This window comes from Diceros bicornis, chromosome 33 (genome assembly GCF_020826845.1).
Source record: "Diceros bicornis minor isolate mBicDic1 chromosome 33, mDicBic1.mat.cur, whole genome shotgun sequence".
NCBI classification, from domain to species: Eukaryota; Metazoa; Chordata; class Mammalia; order Perissodactyla; family Rhinocerotidae; genus Diceros; species Diceros bicornis.
Window position 1 is genome coordinate 33390756 of NC_080772.1, and position 22432 is coordinate 33413187.

Sequence of the window (22432 nt, forward strand, 5' to 3'; positions counted from 1 at the left end):
CATATATCTGAAAAGGGATTAATATCCAAAATATAAAAAGAATTCATAAAACTCAATAGCAAAAAACCCAAACAATCTAGTTAAAAAATAGGCAGAGTATCTGAACAGACAATTTTTCAAAGAAGATATGTAGATGGACAACAGGTCCATGGAAAAGTGCTCAACATCACTAATCATCAGGGAAACGCAAATTGAAACCACAATAAGATATCACCTCACACTTCTTAGAATGGCTATTATCAAAAGCAAGAAATGACAAGTGTTGATGAGGATGTAGAGCAAACGGAACACTTGCACACTGTTGGTGTGGATGTCAATTGGTACAGCCACACTGGAAACCGGTATGGAGGTTCCCCCCAAAATTAAAAATAGAACTACTGTATGATCCAGCAATTCCCCTTCTGGGAATATATCCAAAGGAAACTAAAACACTAACTGTAAAAGATATCTGCACCTCCATAGCTGAGATATGGAAACAACCAAAGTGTCCATTGATGGATAAACAGATAAAGAAGGTATATATATATATATATATCTACCATGTAGTGTGTGTGTGTGTGTGTGTGTATATATATGTGTGTGTGTGTGTGTATGCACACACGCACACACGAATATTATTCAGCCACAGAAAAGGAAATCTTGCCATTTGTGACAACATGGATAGACCTGGAGAGCGTTATGCTAAGTGAAATAAGTCAGACAGAGAAAGACAAACACTGCATAATCTCACTTATATATACGTGGAATCTAAAACAAACAAGCAAACAAAAAACCCTAACTCATAGATACAGAGAACAGATTGGTGGTTGCCAAAGGAGGATGCTAGTGGATGGCTACAATGGGTGAAAGTGGTCAAAAGGTACAAACTTCCAGTTATAAAATAAATAAGTCATGAGGATGTAATATACGGCATGGTGACTATAGTTAATAATACTGCACTGTATATTTGAAAGTTGCTAAGAAGGTAAATCTTAAGAGTTCTATCACAAGAAAAATATTTGTAAATATGTGTAGTGATTGATGTTAACTAGACTTACTGTGCAGATCATTTCACAATATATACAAAGAGTGAATCATTTTGTTGTACAGCTGAAACTAATGTCATGTTATATGTCAATTACATCTCAATTTAAAAAAAAAAGAGTGATTATAAAGTTAGGGTAACAAAGATATTGTGCTATTGGCACAAGAATGAAGTAAACACATTAGCAAATGCAATGTAATAGAAACTTCAAATACACATGCTACAATTTTTGAAAAATTGCAATATAGAAGAGCTTGCATTGGAGATCAGTGGGTAAAAGAACTATCCAATATGTGATACTGACAACTGCTTATCTACATGAAAAGAATGAAAAGAGATTTCTACTACACTACAATATACAGAAATCTATTTCAGATAGGTTACAAACATAAATGTAAAAAGCCAAGATATGAAAACATTTAGAAAACCATATAAGAAAATATCCTTATGACTTAGAGGTAAGAAAGAATTTCTTAAACAAGTCCAAAAACAGCAGTAGAAATGAAAAGATTGATAAATTAAACTAAATTTAAATTTATAAACTGTGCTTTGGTGCAGTGATGTCTTAGAGAAACTGAAAAGATAAGCTGCATTCCTGGAAAAGATATTCATAACACATATAATCATAAAATATTAGTTTTTGCATCATATAAACAACACTTTGAAATCCATAAGAAATAGACAACTTAATAGAAAATTAGGCAAAAAATATGACATTTTACAGAAAACGAAACATGAATTTTCCATAAGGATAAAATATGGTCATCCCCATTATTTTCAGAGTAAATCAAGTTAAAAATCACCCTGAAATAATATTTTAATCCCACCAGACTGTTGATAATTAAAAGACAATACCAAGTGTTAAGCAATGAAATGGAGACACAAGGATTTTATCGCTCTGCCGGTGGGGAATGTAAACTGACACAACCTCATTGGAAAATCATTTGGTTCTACATAATTGCCTTGAAGATGTGCACAATCTATGTCCCAGCAATACTGCTTCTAGGGGAACACTCCCAAGATATTATTGTATGTATACTCAAGGAAACATGTTCAAGAATATTCAAAGCAACATTGATTTAATGTCAAGAAACTAGATTGAGTCCACAATCTTCAACAATCAAATAGATGAATAAACAATTTTATATTCAGAAAGCAGAATACTGAAAAGCTGATAAAATAGTGAACTATGGTTGCAGGAATAAATCTAAAAAACATAATGTCTGGGACCAGCCCTGTGGTGTAGTGGTTATGTTTGGGCGCTTTGCTTTGCTGGCCTGGGGTTCACGGGGCCAGATGCCAGGAGCAGACCCACACACTGCTCATCAAGCCATTCTATGACGGTGTCCCACATACAAAAAATAGAGGAAGATTGGCACAGGTGTTACCTCAGGTATCTGCCTCAGCAATAAAACCTCCAAAAAACAAAAGAAAACCCATCATGTCAAATGATAAAAGCAAGCCAAAGAATTTACATGCTATGATTCCATTTTCTTTTTTATTTTTTTGCCAGGCCACACATTGCATCACCATGACTTATTTATTTTATAACTGGAAGTTTGTACCTTTGGACCATCTTCATCCATTTCCCCCACTCCCACCCACCACCTCTGGCAACCGCCAATCTATGAGTGGTTTTTTGTTGTTGTTTTTGTGTTTTTTAACTTTCCACATATAAGTGAGATTATACGGCATTTGTCTGTCTTTGACTTATTTCATGTAGTACAATGCCCTTAAGGTCCATCCATGTTGTCACAAATGGCAACATTTACTTCTTTCTTTATGCCTAAGTATTATGGTTCCATTTTAGAAGTGATTTTATAAAGTCACAAGCAGGTAAAATTTAACAATACACACAATTTACCATATGTATATATGTAGTAAATTATAAAATATAGACAAGGAAATGATTAACCAAAAATTCAGACTAGTGTTCATCTTAGTGCTAGGGTATAAGTTAGAAGGGGTTGATTATGGAAAGGCACAGAGGGAGCTTCAAAGTATTGATAATTCTATTTCTCAGGTTGTGAGATATGCGTGTGGATGTTTTTTATATTTTAAAATAATACATATATGCTATTTTACTCTGTACAAATAATACATCTCATAGTAAAACTAATTTTGTTTGAGGTTTTTTTTGATTTCTTGGAGTTTTCAGGGGAACAATATGTATAGATTTAAAAACGCTATCTATAAATGTTCTCTCTTTTTTTTTTTAAAGATTTTATTTATTTATTTTATTTCCCCCCAAAGCCCCGGTAGATAGTTGTATGTCATAGCTGCACATCCTTCTAGTTGCTGTATGTGGGACGCGGCCTCAGCATGGCCGGAGAAGCGGTGCGTCCTCCGGTGCGTCGGTGCGTGCCTGGGATCCGAACCCCGGGCCGCTAGCAGCGGAGCGCGTGCACTTAACTGCTAAGCCACGGGGCCAGCCCTAAAAATGCTATTTATATAACATATTCATACTGAGGCCAGAATAAACGGTTTGCGACACTGGGTATTAAGGAATGCTGATTTCTATTCTGCAAATTGCAAATGCAAAATTCTTGACTACAATTTTTCTTTGGAATTGACCACTTTCTAACATATACTTGAACGATACCTGGAGGACTTCCTCCAACTGAGACATTGTGTATTATTCAGGAATCTTTCATTGCAAGTGCCAACAACACAGTTGAACTTAGGCAAAGAGGAAAATTTATAGGCTAACATAATTTTGCCAAAAGAACAGGGGTGCAAGAATAAAACAAAACAAAAACCCAATATTTGCAGTATTTTGTTCCCCTACACCCCTGCTTCCTTCTTGCAAACTGTCTTTTGAAATCAACAGGCTGAACGATTATTGCTGGCAGCTCGGGCTCATATTTCTCAGCTTTGCTACAGTAATACGTGTTAAATCTGCATCTCTAATACACCTCCTTCACAAACCCTTCAGTCAGTTATTTAATTCCTTGTGAAACAATTAATGCATTTTGAATGCCAAACATGTAGAAAACTTTTGGGAAACAGGATGAAATTATTTTTAGGAAGATTATTACTAAAAGGAGACATAAAGTGTATGCATATAAAATGAAGAAACTGTGCATGAGTAGTAATGACATGGCATAGAACTGTAGACTATTGGATTTCATGGAGAAAACTAGGAGTATTCCACTCAGAGAAATATTTAGCTTTAGTGAGTCTGGCTCAGATATTTGAAGGTTAAAGAGGCTGGGTTAAATAAAAAATCCATTTACAGAACTTCCTTGACTTATCATGGGATTATGTCCTTATAAATCCATTGTAAGTTGAAAATATTGTAAATCGAAAATGCGTTTAATACACCTAAACTACTGAACATCATAGCTTAGCCTCGCCTACCTAAACGTGCTTGAAACACTTACATTAGCCTAGAGTTGGGTAAAATCATCCAATGCAAAGCCTATTTTATAATAAAGTGTTAAATATCTTATGTAATTTATTGAATACTGTACTGAAAGTGAAAAACAGAATGGCTGCCTGGGTACAGAGTGGCTGCAAGTGTATTGGTTGTTTATCCTCGTAATTATGTGGCTGCCTGGGAGCTGCGGCTCAGTGCCCCTGCCCAGCATCACGAGGGAGTATGGTACAGCATGACTCTAGCCCAGGAAAAGACCAAAATTCAAAATTGGTAGTATGGTTTCTACTGAATGCATATCGCTTTCGCACCATCAAGTTTGGTGATTTCTCATCATCAAGTTGAGAAATCCTAAGTTGAACCACTGTAAGTCAGGGACCACCTGTATTTAATTTGGACATATTAACTGTCCATATCATATTATAAAATAAGCATTTAAAAAAATAAAGAAACTTCTTCCTAACAGAACTGTAATTAGAGTTTTGTTAATAGAGTCCAAAAACATATACACATACACATACCCACATCTAATTCATGCAACAGCTGTATAAATTAGTCGTGAATAAATGACATTTATTTATAATCAGTTTGCTATTATATGTGACATTTAATATTAGAAGTCTTATTCAAGATTAAAATTTTACCTGTGCTATTCATTTTATTTCAAATATCTTTTTAAAAATATCCTTTTTAAAAACAATCTAGGCACCTCCACTCTCAACTACTCATGACCATAGTTTTAATTTTTACCCTGCCATTATTCTACACTTTCTGCTTTACATCTGGAATAAAAAATAACTGATAACCCAGTCAACATCTGTTTTGGACCCACCTTTGACTGATCTCCCAAAAAAAAACTGAAACTCACACAGTTCATCATTTTAATGCTCTTATTAATGCTCTCTACTCCCTGTGTCTTTTTTGTTGTTGTTTTATTTTTTGTGTTTTTGATGAGGAACATCAGCCCTGAGCTAACATCCATGCCAATCCTTCTCTTTTTGTTGAGGAAGATTGGCCCTGGGCTAACATCTGTGCCCATCTTCCTCTACTTTGTATGTGGGATGCCTGCCACAGCATGGCTTGATGAGCAGGGTGTAGGTCTGTGCCCGGGATCAGAACCTGTGAACCCCAGGCCTCCAAAACGGGGTGTGCGAACTTAACCACTATGCCACTGGGCCAGCCCCTCTGTCTCTGTCTTGTAACGCTTTTTTACACTGGGTAATAATTTTAAGTCTTCATCCCACAGACTTGCCTAGAAAATATCCCAGTTTTATCCTTACCCCTTTACCCCCATTTCTGAGGTAAGATGATCCATTTCCCTTGTGCAAGCTATCAAAACTTTCTTTAATACATCCCTTCCATTTTGTCTTCCCTTTTCTATACTCGTTCAAGGCTGGAATAGTCCCACCTATATCCGTACAATCCCTATGCCTCCAATCTCTCAGCTCTTCATCCATCCTGCACGCTCTTCAGCTTCTGCCATAGATATTTTATCTTACTCTTTCAATGTGTCAGTCATAGGTCACAGAAGTATATGTTTTATGAGATAAATAGCCTGGCTCAGAAATTGCCCTATTTAGTAGGTCAAAAATTGTTTAAATAACATTAAGTATTGTTTGGGTTATATTCAGGCTAAACTGTATTTCTCAACCTGTGACACAAAGGAAATTGTTGATTCCAATTAGGATCAGGCCTCTGCTCCTTACAGAGCATCCCGTTGGACTGCCCGGGGCCTGTTAACACATAACCCAAAAGTATGGTAATATGGCAAATACATTTTACAAATGTTAATGCTCCCTGAGTGTCAACAGGGTTTATATTTCATTATATGATTAGAAACGAAAAAGTCTGGACATCCTTATCGCTCAGCAAAAACTCTACTTAAAGTCTTCTCCAAACCACATCAAGCTTTTGTAGCAGGTTCATAAGGAAAAAGGGAGGGAAGGGAACGAAGTTCTCCGAACATGGGTGCGTTGATTTGTTAGTTTGACTGGGCCTTCATGGCAGAGACAAAGACATAGCTTTAAAAAGCAAATTATATTGTTGCATTATATGCCTTGTTAATGTTGACTCATTCCTCAGAAGTTCCTATAGAGTATGTTCTGACTGAAATCCACTAGGTTTATTCCAGAAATGAGTATTCACATATTAAATCCTAAAGTCCCTATATTCTTGAAACCAATCATATTCCATTTAAGATTTTTCAAATATGTCTGAATTATTTAAGTTTTCTTATTCACTATTCATGAATGAGATGGGAAATTTGCTTTGGGAGAAAAACAAGCAGCAACCAAGTGATGTCCTACTTAACAAATTATTAAAATATTACGATATAGTTTATACCAAACTGGATAGTTTGGTATAAACTGGAAGTTTATACCAAATTGGATAGAAGCTCTATCACTCTATACTAGAAGTCTTAATGCTATTGGTAAAACGAAGAGCATTTCTAATGAGGACCTTCCCTTTCATAGCACTGGGACATTATTTACCATAAAGGAGTTCACAGAAACTTTAAATTCATCCTTTCAATAGAAAATAACATATCTTCCAAATACATTAAATATCATATACTAACATGGCACATTTTAAAGTGAAAATACAGTTCCGTGTAGTAACAGTAACTGAAGAGATAATCGTCCCTGAGCTGAGAGAAAAAATCAGGCACTATGTGAGAGAAAAATATGTGGTTAGAAGAACAGTTTTTTCATATTAAATTTTTAAGTATTATTTTGTTATCACTTGGCTGCTCCTTAGTATTATCATGGAAACTATAGAAAAATGCAATATTGACTTATATTGATAATCAAATTACATTTCCTTGATCCATCATTTTTCTGAAATAACAATAGCAAAGGTGTATTTTATTCTCCAGTAAAAACAGAAATGAATTAATGGCCTCTTGTAGAACATGTAAACAAATTTTTCACCTACAGCTTTATTTCCCTTTTTTTCACTTTTTTTTAGTGCTTCTATACTCTTGTTGTTTTCCTTTAGTTTAGCATGTTAAGAGCACTAAAACAAAAATATAGAAGAAAATGAAATGATATAGGAGACAGAATGACTAAAGGACAAAACAGAAAAACTATAAAATGAATTACATAGAAATAAGTTCTTAAAAGCAAGCTGGTCATAAATTAGGATAGATTTTTTTTGTTTTTAATCACAAAATAAATCAGCAAATATTAGCCAAGTTCCAAATATAAACATTTCCTCTATCAAAATTAAATTATTCATAGCTTAAGCTTTAGCTTAAGCTAAATACAAACTGTGTGATAGTAGATTAATTGCTGATTTACAGCAGAAATATGTTTAAGATATTTATTACAGGGGCTGGCCCAGTGGAGTAGTGGTTAAGTTCACGTGCTCCACTTTGGTGGCCTGGGGTTCACAGGTTTGGATCCCACATGCAAACCGATGGACCGCTCATCAAGCCATGCTGTGGCAGTGTCCCACATATAAAATAGAGAAAGATGAGCACAGATGTTGTTAGCTCAGGGCCAATCTTCCTCAGCAAAAAAACAAAACAAACAAAAAAACAGATATTTATTACAAAAAATCAAGAGTCTAGGAATGGTGCCTATATTCATTAGAAGAGGAATGTTTGATGTTATGGAGATTATCAGTCTAAGGCCACAAAATTAATAAAACAATCATGTTGGAGAGAAAGTAAACAGATGTGGTTTAACTGAGCTAAATTTTCATGTACTGTACAAGTATTCAATACACAATATGCAAAGCTGATAAATCAAAAATCAAACTAGCATTTGAAGCCATTGATACATCTGTGTTACACATGGAGGTAAAATCAATTGTTAAAAATTGGGTGGAGCAGAATTTGGGTAGAGTAAGATGGCAGAAGAAAAACATTACACATTATAAAACTATTTTGTTGTTTTGACCATATGCATGTTTTTGTTATAATAAAATTTTATATAAGTTAAATAAGGTAACAAAATATTGACACTTGTTTTCTATGAGGCTTGTAAATGGATTTAAAGGCAATATTTACTAACATTCTAATAAAGCATTGATTTTTAGAAAAGAAGAGATTGTATTTCATTGCCTATGGACATGTTCAAGCTACCAGAGCCTTTTGAGATTTTGTCTAAAACATCCTATAGCCAAGTTGAAAGGACATCCACTGATCCTTTCAACAAAAAGAATAATAATTATAAATATGTGTAACTCAATAAATATATAACAAGTACCACATGATAAAATTAGAATTAGATAAAATGAAGAAACATTATAAAATTAGAAATTTCAGATAACGAAGAAACGTGATAAAATTAGAATATCATAATCTTGCAGCCTTTAACTGAATGATTAAATCTAAGCAACCTACAACCATTAGGTGAAAATCAGATGGAACTTTTGTAATGAATGCATAATAATGACAGCACCAAAACACATTCCAAACATCTAAAAACAGAAATTTTCTCTTGATGGGATGCTATAGGAATTATCAAATTCTACATATAAAGTGTCATTGTTAAAAATAGAACCCAAATACTCATCAACACTCTAAAAATAACTACTAGTTCTCAGGAAATACGAGAACTAAACAACACAATGGATGAAATTAGCAAATTCTGGAATATGGGAAATTCTACAGGATACTAAATTTAGTTATTAACAAATATTTTCCAAGAAATAAATAGATAGAAAATGACCTATAGAATAAAAGAGACTTAAAAGACTTATTAGCCAAATGCAATGTATAGAGCTTGTTTAGATCTTGATTTGAACAGTCTATATAAAAATGTTTATGAGTCAATAGAGAACTAAAGACTAAAATGATTTTTGATAATGTTAAGGAGTTATTATTAATTTTATTATGGATATTGTCAATATCCATGTCAATATCCATGTCAATACTGTAAAACAAATTTGTCCTTATTTTTCAGAAAAAATATACTAAAATATTTACAGAAGAATGATGCCTGGGATTGACTCCAAAATAACCCACTGGTTTGAGTCAGTGGGGGTTGGTGGGGGCAATGGAGAGAAGGGAGAGGGCATAAAAAGAAAACAACATTTGGGCATGGGTTTACATGGTTGAAATGAATGATGGGCAGCTAAAGGTTATAATATTTACCTTTCTACTACTGTATATACTTGTGATTTGCCATGTTTTTATTTATTTATTTATTTTTGTGGGGAAGATCAGCCCTGAGCTAACATCCATGCCAATCCTCCTCTTTTTGCTGAGGAAGACCGGCTCTGAGCTAACATCTATTGCCAATCCTCCTCCGTTTTTTCCCCAACGCCCCAGCAGATAGTTTTATGTCATAGTTGCACATCCTTCTAGTCGCTGTATGTGGGACGCCACTTCAGCATGGCGGGAAGAGCAGTGCGTAGGTGTGCGACTGGGATCCGAACCGGGCTGCCAGTAGCAGAGCGTGCACACTCAACCGCTAAGCCATGGGGCCAGCCCCCATAATAATGTTTTGAAAAGAACATATTCACTGTGGAATTTAAAGTACAGGGGATAAAAAGAAAAGAAAAATCACCTATAATCCCATCATTTCAAACATTAAGCTTCTTTTTATGATTTCATGATGCAATTATAGCCTTATTATATAAATATTGTGCCCTGATTTTTAAAATGAGGATCATACCATGAGCATTTTCTTTAATTATTACAATGTATCAAACATATATTTAATTTTTTAAGTGAGTCATAAAGTAAGCCTAACAGAAATATACTAGAATAAAAAGTACCAAAAATATAAAATAGTTCTAAATAAAACTACATATAAATAAGTGAAATGTGAAATGGGAAATATATGTAAATGTGAAAATAAGTTAGCATTTTAATTGTCCCAGGAAATCATATCTGATTTAAAGAGTACTTGTAAATCAAAACAGAATTTTCAGGGCTTTATAATTTCTGTGTATTTGGCCCCCGTTGTATTTAATTTCTTCAACATTATATAATGATGTGCAACATGTAAAGTAATATCCCTTCATTTATCAAAGAATATTCTTTTGACATTAAAGAATGAGACTTTTTATATTTTATGAGTGATTATCACCCTAAACGTTATAAAATAAAAAGAAAATAAAGAATCTAATATTAATATACATGGGACACACATTATTAAAAAAAGATTTCCTTTAAAAACTCTAGAAAACTGTAATTGCCATTCCTTTGACTTCATGCTTTATTTCTGAAATTTTAGAATGAATAGAGAACTTTGATTATACCTTGTAAGAATTGCAACATATGAGCCCAGTGATACAAGCCAGCACAATAGAGAAAATAAAACAGAAGACTAATTGTAGGTCAACAATAAATACATATTGCTACTGGAAATTGTAACACTTTCTGAGCAGTGTCAAGGAGGTGCTTTTCTACTGAATTTTTATTGCATACAGAAGTAATTTAAACTCAAATAGACAAACCCAGAGAGTCGATCTGCCTCAGCTTCTGAGCTGTCTCAGGAAAGCCACGCTGTGCTCACTCTCGGGAATAACAATGCACTGTGATCAATGTCAGTGCTGTGATCCTTTCTTTCATATTTTACTCCTCCAAGGAGAAATTATTCTTATGAATTTAAAAACCTGGGCTACCTATTGTGTCAATCATATAGAGTTAGCTCAAGAAGGAACCTTTGATCAATTAGGAAATAATCATTTAGTCCCAAAAGAATGGTAGTACTGTGAAAATTAGCAGAAAATTTACTGAGCTCCATAGAAGTACAATTATTCCAGCAAGACTCAATTGGGTAATAAGAGTAATGATTCATTTTTAGGTAATGGATACATCTAAGAAGTGACACTGAAAGCTTCTCCGTGGATTTTTAAAAATAACTTAGTTCTCACAACATGCTTCCTTTGTAAGGATACTATAGATTTGAAAAGTTGTTTCTAATTCTTCTCTTTGAGAGGGAAGAGTGACATTCATGGACAGCATGAGGCTTTGTGACTCCAAGAAACATGGATGCAAATTCTGACTTTGCCCCTTTATAACTACCATCTTGTGGCAAACCTCTCAGAACCTTGGTACCTCTCCTACTAAATGGGAGGGATTTTTTGTTTGTTTCATACTATTTCCTCTAATCTTTTGGGCGATTCCTCACAGGCACAAGTTGATCAGTACTCTGCTAAATCCTCGAGGGGCAGCCTCCCTATCTCCTGAATTCTCTCTGTGTGCATCTTTCTCCTCTCCAGGACTCTGTCCTGTGAACTAGAGTTCTTATTTTCTGTTCGTTTGGTTTTTTGACAGTAGCCATCCTAATAGGTGTGAAGTGTATCTCATTGTGGTTTGCTTTGCATTTTCCTAATGTTTAGTGATGTTGAGCATCTTTTCATGCACCTTTTGGCCATTTGTATATCTTCTTTGGAAAAATGTCTATTTTAGTCCTTTGCTCATTTTTTTTATTTTTGTGAGGAAGATCAGCCCTGAACTAACATCCATGCTAATCCTCCTGTTTTTGCTGAGGAAGACTGGCTCTGAGCTAAAATCTATTGCCAATCCTCCTCCTTTTTTTTCCCCAAAGCCCCAGTAGATAGTTGTATGTCATAGTTGCACATCCTTTTAGTTGCTGTATGTGGAAAGTGGCCTCAGCATGGCCGGAGAACGGTGCGTTTGTGTGCGCAGGGGTACGAATCTGGGCCTCCAGTAGCGGAGTGTGCACACTCAACCGCCAAGCCACGGGGCTGGCCCCCAGTCCTTTGCTCATTTTTAAATTCAGTTATCTATTTTTCTGTCATGAGCTGTAGAAGATCTTTATATATGCTGAATAGTAACCCTTTATCAGATATGTAATTTGTAAATATTTTCTCCCATTCCATAGATTGCCTATTCACTCTTTTGATTGTGTCCTTTGATATACAGAAGTTTGTAATTTTAATAAAGTCCCACTTGTCTATTTTGCTTTTGTTTTTGTTGCCTGTACTTTTGGAGTCATGTCTAAGAAGTCATTGCCAAATCTAATGTCATGAAGCTTTTACCCTATATGTTTTCTTCTAAGAGTTTTATAGTTTTAGCTCTTACATTTAGGTCTTTGATCCACTTTGAGTTGATTTTTGTATATGGTGTAAGGTAAGGATCCAACTTTATTAATTAATTAATTTATTTATTTATTTTCAATAATAGCAAAGGAAGGTATCCTTCTTTTTGTTTTTTGTTTTTTGTTTTTTTGTGAGGAAGATCAGCCCTGAGCTAACATCCATGCTAATCCTCCTCTTTTTGCTGAGGAAGACTGGCTCTGAGCTAACATCTATTGCCAATCCTCCTCCTTTTTTTCCCCCAAAGCTCCAGTAGATAGTTGTATGTCACAGTTGCACATCCTTCTAGTTGCTGTATGTGGGACACAGCCTTAGCATGGCCGGACAAACAGTGCATTGGTGCGTGCCCGGGATCCAAACCCAGGCCACCAGTAGCAGAGAGCGTGCGCTTAACTGCTAAGCCACGGGGCCGGCCCCCAACTTTATTTTTTTGTATGAGTTATTTTAAAGACAGTGCATGGATATAAAGTACTGTCAATACATGTCAGTTGTCAACTATTATTATTGTTTGTGGAAGACAAGTTTTCATGATTTCTCTTTAAATTTACATCCAGCACGTTTTGGAACTCTTCCTATCTTTGTAGAATTCCTAATTTAAGAGTCCTACCTCCCAACGTAGGAGTCAGAAATTTATTTTTTCAGTCTCTCTTGAAACTGGAGCATGCCAAAGAGATGAACTCACATGAGGATTTGATTTAGAAGTGAGTGAAGAGTGGAGGTCTCTGTGATACATTTTGGTGTGGTGGAGGGATAGCTTACAGAAGCATCTGGCTGTCAGGGGCTGCAGGGGTTCTAGTGGCAGCATCTCTCTCCCAGGTCAGAAGTGCGAGCATCACACAGCTGAGCATGTTCATGGCTACGTAAGCTCTAAGCCTACCAATTACCTTTTATTGTATTCCATCTCTGCTCAACATAGCCAGAGCCACTTCCACTCTTCTCAGCTATGAATACAACCTGATTCTGAAAGGGTCACTGCTCGTTGGTAAAGTGAAGGAAATAAAGCTTGACTTGATTGAACTGAGAAACAAAATTACAGACAGGGGAACTGCAGCATCTAATGTGAAGGATGGTGGATATGGATGCTGAGGTTGCTGCCTGCTGTCTCTTCTCACTTTGAATTCATTCTACTCATCATTGCCTCATTTCTTTTGATTAAATACCATGCGCTTCCTGAGGGAGTACAGGGAGGCTCTCTGGTTCCGTGCCCAAATGTTTTCATCATTGACATTTTTCAGACAATATAGTTGAAAGCTGAACCAATGAAGTTCTTTATCCAGAAATATCAACCTGAAAATAAACTTTCTACCATCACCCAGACTTTACTGAAAATGGAGAAAAGTCTCTCTTCATTTAAAATTGCCCACACTTCATGAAGTAAAATAGGAGAAAGATCACTTAAATTTCAAGGATATGATACTTTGCCCTCATCTATATGTACACAAACATACTACACACACACACACACACACACACACACACACACACATTCGGTGACCCTGTAAAATATAGCAAAGATTTAATCTTTTACAATTCACAAAAGTCCCAATACTAACTTTACAAACTCCATGTTGTTGTTCACCATGGAAGAAAACCGCATTCTTCTCACAAATATAACCTTCCATAGAATATGAAGAAGGTGGAGGAGAAGAAAGACACTGCTGGCTAATATACTGTATTCAATAGCCGGTGGCATTACTGGAGGAAAATTGGATGTTATTTGTGAACTAATAAGTACAGCACATATCTGAACTTCATGGAAATTAGGTTAAAACCAGGAGTCTTTAGGTTCCTCTTTTTTCTCTTAAGATTCCTCTAGAAGGATTTTTGTTGCCCCAGGATAGTAATACCTGCAATGTATCTTATGCAAATTCTGGGCCAGTTTTTTCTTTTTAATTACTGTAATATGATAGCCAATAGCGAATAAGATGGAGAAAGCTTAAAAAGAGGTAAAGGAAAATAAAGTTGGAAATAATTAAGAAAAATAGTACCTAGAAATATCTTCTCATTATTTTTATAGCATTTTTTTATTGATGTTTTAAATGTTTTTAACATTGTGAAATTTTAAGTTGTACATTTTTGTTTGTCCATCACCATATATATGTCTTCCTTCACCCCTTGTGCCCACCCCCCACCCCCACTGCCCGGGTAACCACAATACAGTTTTCTCTGTCCATGTGTTGGTTTATATTCCACATATGAGTGAGATCATACAGTGTTTGTCTTTCTCTTTCTGGCTTACTTCACTTAACATAATACCCTCCAGGCCCATCCATGTTGTTGCAAATGGGACGATTTTGTCTTTTTTTATGGCTGCGTAGTATTCCATTGTATATATATACCACTTCTTATTTATCCAATCATCAGTCGAGGGACACTTGGGTTGCCTCCACTTCTTGGCTATGGTGAATAATGCTGCAATGAACATAGGGGTGCATCAGCCTCTTTGGATTGTTGATTTCAGGTTCGTTGGATAGATTCCCAGTAGTGGGATGGCTGGATCATAGGGCATCTCTATTTTTAATCCTTTGAGGAATCTCCATGCCATTTTCCATAGAGGCTGCACCACTTTGCATTCCCACCAGCTGTGTATGAGGGTTCCTGTTTCTCCACATCCTCTCCAACATTTGTTCTTTTTTGTCTTGGTGATTATAGCCATTCTAATGGGCGTGAGGTGATATCTTAGTGTTGTTTTGATTTGCATTTCCCTGATGATTAATGATGTTGAACATCATTGTTCCTATTGGCCTATTGGCCATCTGTATATCTTCTTTGGAGAAGTGTCTGTTCATTTCCTCTGCCCATTTTTTGATTGGGTTGTTTGTTTTTTTTGTTGCTCAGTGAGTTCTTTATATATTATGAAGATCTATCCCATGTCAGATGTATGTTTTGCAAATATTTTCTCCCACCTGGTGGCTTGTCTGTTCCTCTTGATCCTGGTTTCATTTGTCTTGTAGAAGGTCTTTAATCGAGTCCAACTTGTTTATTTTTTCTTTAGTTTCCCTAGTCTGTGTAGGCATGTCATCCGAAAAGATTCCTTTATGACCAATGTCAAATAGTGTGTTGCCTATATTTTCTTCTATGAGTTTTATAGTTTCAGGTCTCACCTTCAGGTCTTTGATCCATTTTGATTTAATTTTTGTGAATGGCAATAGCAGATGGTCCACCTTCATTCTTTTGCATGTGGCTGTCCAGTTTTCCCAACATCATATATTGAAGAGACTTTCTTTTCTCCATTGTATGTTCTTAGCTCCTTTGTCGAAAATTAGCCATCTGTATATGTGTGATTTTATTTCTGGGCTTTCAATTCTGTTCTGTTGCCCTGTGTGTCTGTTTTTGTAACAGTACCATGCTGTTTTGATTACTATTGCTTTGTAGTATGTTTTGAAGTCAGGGATTGTGATGCCTCCAGCTTTGTTCTTCTTTCTCAGGATTGCTTTAGCTATTCGGGGTCTTTTGTTGCCCCATATGAATTTCAGTATTCTTTTTTCTATTTCCATGAAGAATGTCATTGGGATTCTGATTGGGATTGCACTGAATCTGTAGATTGCTTTAGGTAATATAGACATTTTAACTATGTTTATTCTTCCAATCCAAGTGCATGGGATATCTTTCCATTTCTTTACATCATCATCGATTTCTTTCAATAATATCTTGTAGTTCTCATTGTATAGGCCTTTCACCTCCTGGCAAGGTTTATTCCTAGGTATTTTATTCTTTTTGATGCAATTGTAAATGGTATTATCTTTCTGAGCTCTCTTTCTGTTAGTTCGTTATTAGCATACAGAAATGCAACTGATTTTTGTAGATTGATTTTGTACTCTGCAACTTTGCTGTAGTTGTTGATTATTTCTAATAGTTTTCCAATGGATTCTTTAGGGTTTTCTATATATAAAATCATGACATCTGCAAATAGTGAGAGTTTCACTTCTTGGTTACCTATTTGGATTCCTTTTATTCCTTTTTCTTGCCTAATTGCTCTGGCCAAAACCTCCAGTACTATGTTGAACAGGAATGGTGAGAGTGGGCAGCCCTGCCTCATTCCTGTTCTCAGAGGAATGGCTTTCAGTCTTTCCCTGTTGAGTATGATGTTGGCCATGGGTTTGTCATAAATAGCCTTTATTATGTTGAGGTACTTTCCTTCTATTCCCATTTTGTTGAGAGTTTTTATCGTAAATGGATGTTGTATCTTGTCAAATGCTTTCTCTGCATCTATTGAGATGACCATGTGGTTTTCATTCTTTGTTTTGTTCATGTGATGTATCACATTGATTGATTTGCAGATGTTGAACTATCCCTGCGTCCCTGGTATAAATCCCACTTGATCATGGTGTATGATCTTTTTAATGTATTGCTGTATTCAGTTTGCCAATATTTTGTTGAGGATTTTTGCATCTATGTTCATCAGCGATATTGGTCTGTAATTTTCCTTCTTTGTATTGTCTTTATCTGGCTTTGGTATTAAGGTGATGTTGGCCTCGTAGAATGATTTAGGAACTGCTCCATCTTCCTCTATTTTTTGGAATAGTTTGAGAAGGATGGGTATTAAATCTTCTTTGAATGTTTGGTAACATTCACCGGAGAAGCCGTCTGGTCCTGGACTTTTATTTTTTTATTATTATTTCAATCTCTTTACTTGTGATTGGTCTATTCAGAGTCTCCATTTCTTCTTGGTTCACTTTTGGGAGGTTTATGAGTCTAAGAATTTATCCATTTCTTCTAGATTGTCCAATGTATTGGCATATAATTTCTCACAGTATTCTCTTATAATCCTCTGTATTTCCGTGGTATCCATTGTAATTTATCCTCTTTCATTTCTAATTTTATTTACTTGAGACTTTTCTCGTTTTTCCTTAGTAAGCCTGGCTAAGCTTCTGTCAATTTTATCTTCTCAAAGAACCAACTCTTTGTTTCATTAATTCTTTCTACTCTTTTTTGGGCCTCAATTTCATTTATTTCTGCTCTGATTTTTATTATTTCTCTCCTTCTTCTGACTTTGGGCTTTGTTTGTTCTTCTTTTTTCTAGTTCTGTTAGGTGTAATTTAAGGTTGCTTATTTGGGCTTTTTCTTGTTTGTTAAGGTGGGCTTGTATCGCTATGAGTTTCTCTCTTAGGACCGCTTTTGCTGCATCCCATATGGTTTGGTATGGCATATTTTCATTTTTGTTTGTTTCCAGATAGTTTTTGATTTCTCCTTTAATTTCATCAATGATCCATTGGTTGCTCAGTAGCATATTGTTTAATCTCCACATTTTTGTCACTTTCTCAGATTTTTTTTTTTCGTGGTTGATTTCCAATTTCATAGCATTATGGTCTGAAAAGATGCTTGTTATGATTTCAATCTTCTTAAATTTATTGACACTTGCTTTGTTTCCCAACATATGGTCTATCCTTGAGAATGTTCCATGCGTGCTTGAGAAGAATGTGTAGTCAGCTGTTTTTGGATGGAGTGCTCTGTATGTGTCTACTAGGTCCATCTCGTCCAGTTTTTCATTTAAGTCTACTACTTTTTTTTTTGACTTTTTGTCTGGATGATCTGTCCATTGATGTAAGAGGGGTATTAAGATCCCCTACTATTATTGTTTTGTTGTTAATGTCTCCTTTTAGGTTTGTTAATAGTTGCTTTATCTACATTGGTGCTCGTATATTGGGTGCATATATATTTGTAAGTTATATGTCTTGGTGGAGTGGCCCTTTTATCATTATATATTTCCCTTCTTCGTCTCTCTTAACCTGTTTTATCTTGAAGTCTACTTTGTCTGATATGAGTATGGCAACACCTGCTTTCTTTTGTTTGCCATTAGCTTGGAGTATTGTCTTCCATCCTTTCACTCTGAGTCTGTGCTTGTCTTTAGAGCTGAGATGTGTTTCCTGGAGGCAGTATATTGTTGGGTCTTGCTTTTTAATCCATCCTGCCACTCTGTATCTTTTGATTGGAGAGTTCAATCCATTTACATTTAGGGTAATTATTGATATATGAGGGCTTAATGTTGCTGATTTGTTCACTTATTTTGTGGTTCTTTTGCATTTCCTTTGTTTCTTGTCCCATTTGTTTCAGACTGCCAATTCGGTTTGGTTGTTCTGTCTTATGATTCTTCTAGTTTTCTCTTTGTTTATCATATGTGATTTTGTTTTGAATATTTGTTTAATGGTTACCTTGAGGTTTCTGTAAAAAATCTTGTGTATGAGATAGGTCATTATCTGATGGCCTTCTATTTCCTTATACTAAATCAATTCAATCACTTTCCTCTTCCTCTCCTAAGTCGTTCTTGTTATACGTTATTCTATCTTGTGTTTTGGGGGTTGTGTTTACAGCGATGAGGTTAAATTTATTTTTGGTGGATTCCTTCCTTTGATCTTGGTTGGGTATTCAAGTGGTTGCTAACCTATTCCGGTAAAGATCTACTATTTTTCTGAGTTTGTCTACCTATTTTTCTCCTTGCTCCAAGCTTTGTATTCCCTTTCTCTTCTTTTTTTCAGGCCTGAGGGCCTTGTTGAGTGTTTCTTGTAGTGGGGGTCTTGTGGCTGTGAACTCTCTTAGCTTTTGCTTACCTGGGAAAGTTACTATTTCTCCATCATATTTTAAGGATATTTTTGCTGGATAGAGTATTCTTGGCTGAAAATTTTTGTCTTTCAGTGTTTTGAATATATCATTCCAGTCTCTCCTAGCCTGTAAAGTTTCTGTTGAGAAATCTGCTGAGAGCCTGATAGGAGTTCCTTTGTACATTATTTTTTGTTTTTGTCTAGCTGCCCTTAATATTGTTTCTTTGTCATTGACTTTGGCCAGCCTTACCACTAGGTGTTGTGGAGTGGGCCTTTGCCTGTTTATGTATTTAGGTGATCTGTTGGCTTCATTTATTGATATTTCCTGCTCCTTCCCCATATTTGGGAAATTCTCAGCTATTATTTCCTTGAGTAGGCTCTCTGTTCTTCTTTCCCTCTCTTCTCCCTCAGGAATACCTATAATTCTTATGTTACATTTCCTAACAGAGTCAGATATTTCTCAGAGACTTTCTTCATTTCTCTTTAGTCTTAGTCCTCTCTCCTCATCCATCTGGAGCATATTTGTATTCCTATTCTCTATAATGCTAATTCTTTCCTCCATATTGTCAGCTCTGTTCTTTAAAGATTCCAGATTCTCCTTTATCTCTTCCATTGTGTTCTTCATCTCCATCAGCACTGATTGGTTTTTCTTTAGCATTAGTCAAGTTATAAAAATATGTTTTGGGAAGAATGAATTTCAGAGAGGCTGTGAGGGGACTATGTTGAGTATCTGAGCTAATTCAGTGGGAGATGAGAATGAAACAGTTTAGAATAATATCATGGTGGTCTGCAAGTAGCATTTAAAGAAGTTTGAGTTTTAATCTGAAGGCAACTAATACATAAAAGAGGTCAGAACTGGCTTCTATTATCCATTTTAAGAAAATATCACTGGAAATTATGTGAACGTGGATTAGATGAGTGAAAGAATGAAAGGTAATGGGACTAGTCCAGAAGAGAGGTGATGAAGGCCCAAAATCAGCCAGCCGCAGGAGCAACAGGAAAAAAAGTGGTTATAGTTCATACTGTCAACGACAGATGTGCAGAAAAGGGAAAGCAAGGGGCCAGGAAGACCTGACATGAGGCCAAAAATCCAGATGAATAAATACATATGACTATATGTTAATAAGGTTGGGAGAACCATAAACTCATAGTTTAAATTTTCTACCATTCCACATTTTTCAGTTTGAAAACACTACTAGGGAGGAGTCATTTTAATGATAGGTGTCTTGGGGAAAAAAGGATGTTAATAATCACTGATACAGTATGAGAACACTGATGAGCAGATAAAAGAATCAAGGTCCCAAGGAAACCTAGGGCTTTTGGTTCTGAGGTCAAATTCTTTCCAATTATTTGTTTACTAAGCCAGAAACTATTTATTAAGCATTACTTTTGCCAGCCATTGTGCTAGGCAGTGATGTCTAATGTAAACAATAGAGACTTAGCTCTTGCCTTCAGAAAGCTTACATTCTTGTTGAGGAGTGAAAAAAAATTATAAATAAGTAAGTCTGTTATAAAATGAAAACCTTGAAAGAAGCAGGCAGAGAATTATGGGAGAGAATGAGAGAAAGGATTACAAAAATCAGCACTGAGGATTGTCATTTAAAAGAGAAACCTGAAAGATAAGTATCTACCCATAAGAAAAACTAGGAGAAAATCATTCCAGGTAGAGGAAGCAGCATGCAGTATAGCCCTGATATTGGAGAGACCGTGGCACATGCTTTAAAAATATAAATAATCCATATACAGATTACAGCAGGTAGTTTCAAATTTAGATTGAGTCTTTACAAGAGAGGTTAGGACTGGATATATTGCAAGAGTAAAGGGAGTAGGAATAATCAAATCCAAGGATAATATTAAATTACATGGAAAAAGTTGTTGAATGTGAAAGAAGAGACTTTAGGCCAGAAGTCTGGGGGAGACCTTCCTTTTATAAAGGAATGGAGAAAGAGAAGTAATTACAATAACATAAGACAGATGAGAGAAATAAAAGGCATGAAAAAACATGGAGAATTAGAGAATTCAAAGCAGAAAAGTTTCAGAAAGAAGAAGATCAACTGTGCTGAATGCTATTGAAATATAAAATCAGAAGAGAGATGATCGTTGTGTTTTCCAAAGGGAACTCTCGATAAAACATTGTAAATATACTGTGGGCAGGGGTGGTCAAGGGTTAGGGAGTCACATGCATTGTTCTCATCTAGTAGTTAGTAGGCGATCCACAGATGAAGAGGAAAAGATTTGGGTAAATTTTCCACCACAGGACCAATAGTTATGGGCCACCCAGAATAAAATTTGGGTTAATTGGCAATATTTAGCTACACAAAAGACCTAAAAAAGTTATCACTGTAGGTAAAGTACCCACTGCTTGCTACTACTTCAAACAAAATATAGATTTACACACATACAAATCCATAATATACATATAAATGTAAAATTGAATATAATCAAATTTAATCTCCACAAGAATTTTTTCATTCTACTTTTTAAGATTATTAAGTTCATTCTCAGAAGGACTTTAAAACTTACTAAGAGGGAAGCATTTCAAGAATGACAGAGTAAGGAACTCCAAAACCTACTCCTTCTTAAAAGTGGAGAGAACATTGAGAAAATAATTGTCAAATCAACTTCCTCAGAACTCTGGAAATTCACCAAAGAACTGCAAAAATCACTGAGGAGTGTTTTTTAAAGAAAAATAGCTGATTCTTTATGGTGTTTTAATTTGTCCTAATTACATCTCCTTCTCTCCTGTCGTGCAGAAGCCTTGAAAATCAATAGTCTACCAACCATGCGGGTTGTGAAATCCAGCAGTCTAGCAGACAAAAGAGGGAGCATATGGATTTGGAGCTCCCACAAAAGCCCCATCTCCTGAAATTGTCACTAGTTGATCTATATGGCAGCTGTCTAGAAAATTCTCATTCACAAGGCTTGTCTTTATTTGACCTGACTCAAAACTTTCTCACTGAGAAATCCCATCCCCAAGGCATTTGACGAAGCAATGAGCAGCAATTGTTTATCATTGCAGCTGCCTGAGGCAGTGAAACCAGTTGGGGCAAATAAGAGGCTGGCCAAACATCTTAGAAGGAAAGTCTGGGCAATATGATGGGGGGCTTTGAAATATATTCCTCTGGAGCTAGAAAGACACATGCATGTGGAGGTCTGTGTCTGCCTAGGAAAGACATAAAAAAGCCTTAACCTCTTATCTCTAGCCATAAGAGTCTTTTTTTTTTTTTTCAATTTTTTGTTTATTGCAGTAACATTGGTTTATAACATTGTATAAATTTCAGGTGTACATCATTATACTTCTATTTCTGCATAGATTACATCATGTTCACCACCCAAATACTAATTACAACCCATCACCACACACATGTGCCAAATTATCCCTCTCACCCTCCTCCCTCCCCCCTTCCTCTCTGGTAACCACCAATCCAATCTCTGTCTCTATGTGTTTGTTTATTGTTGTTATTACCTACTACT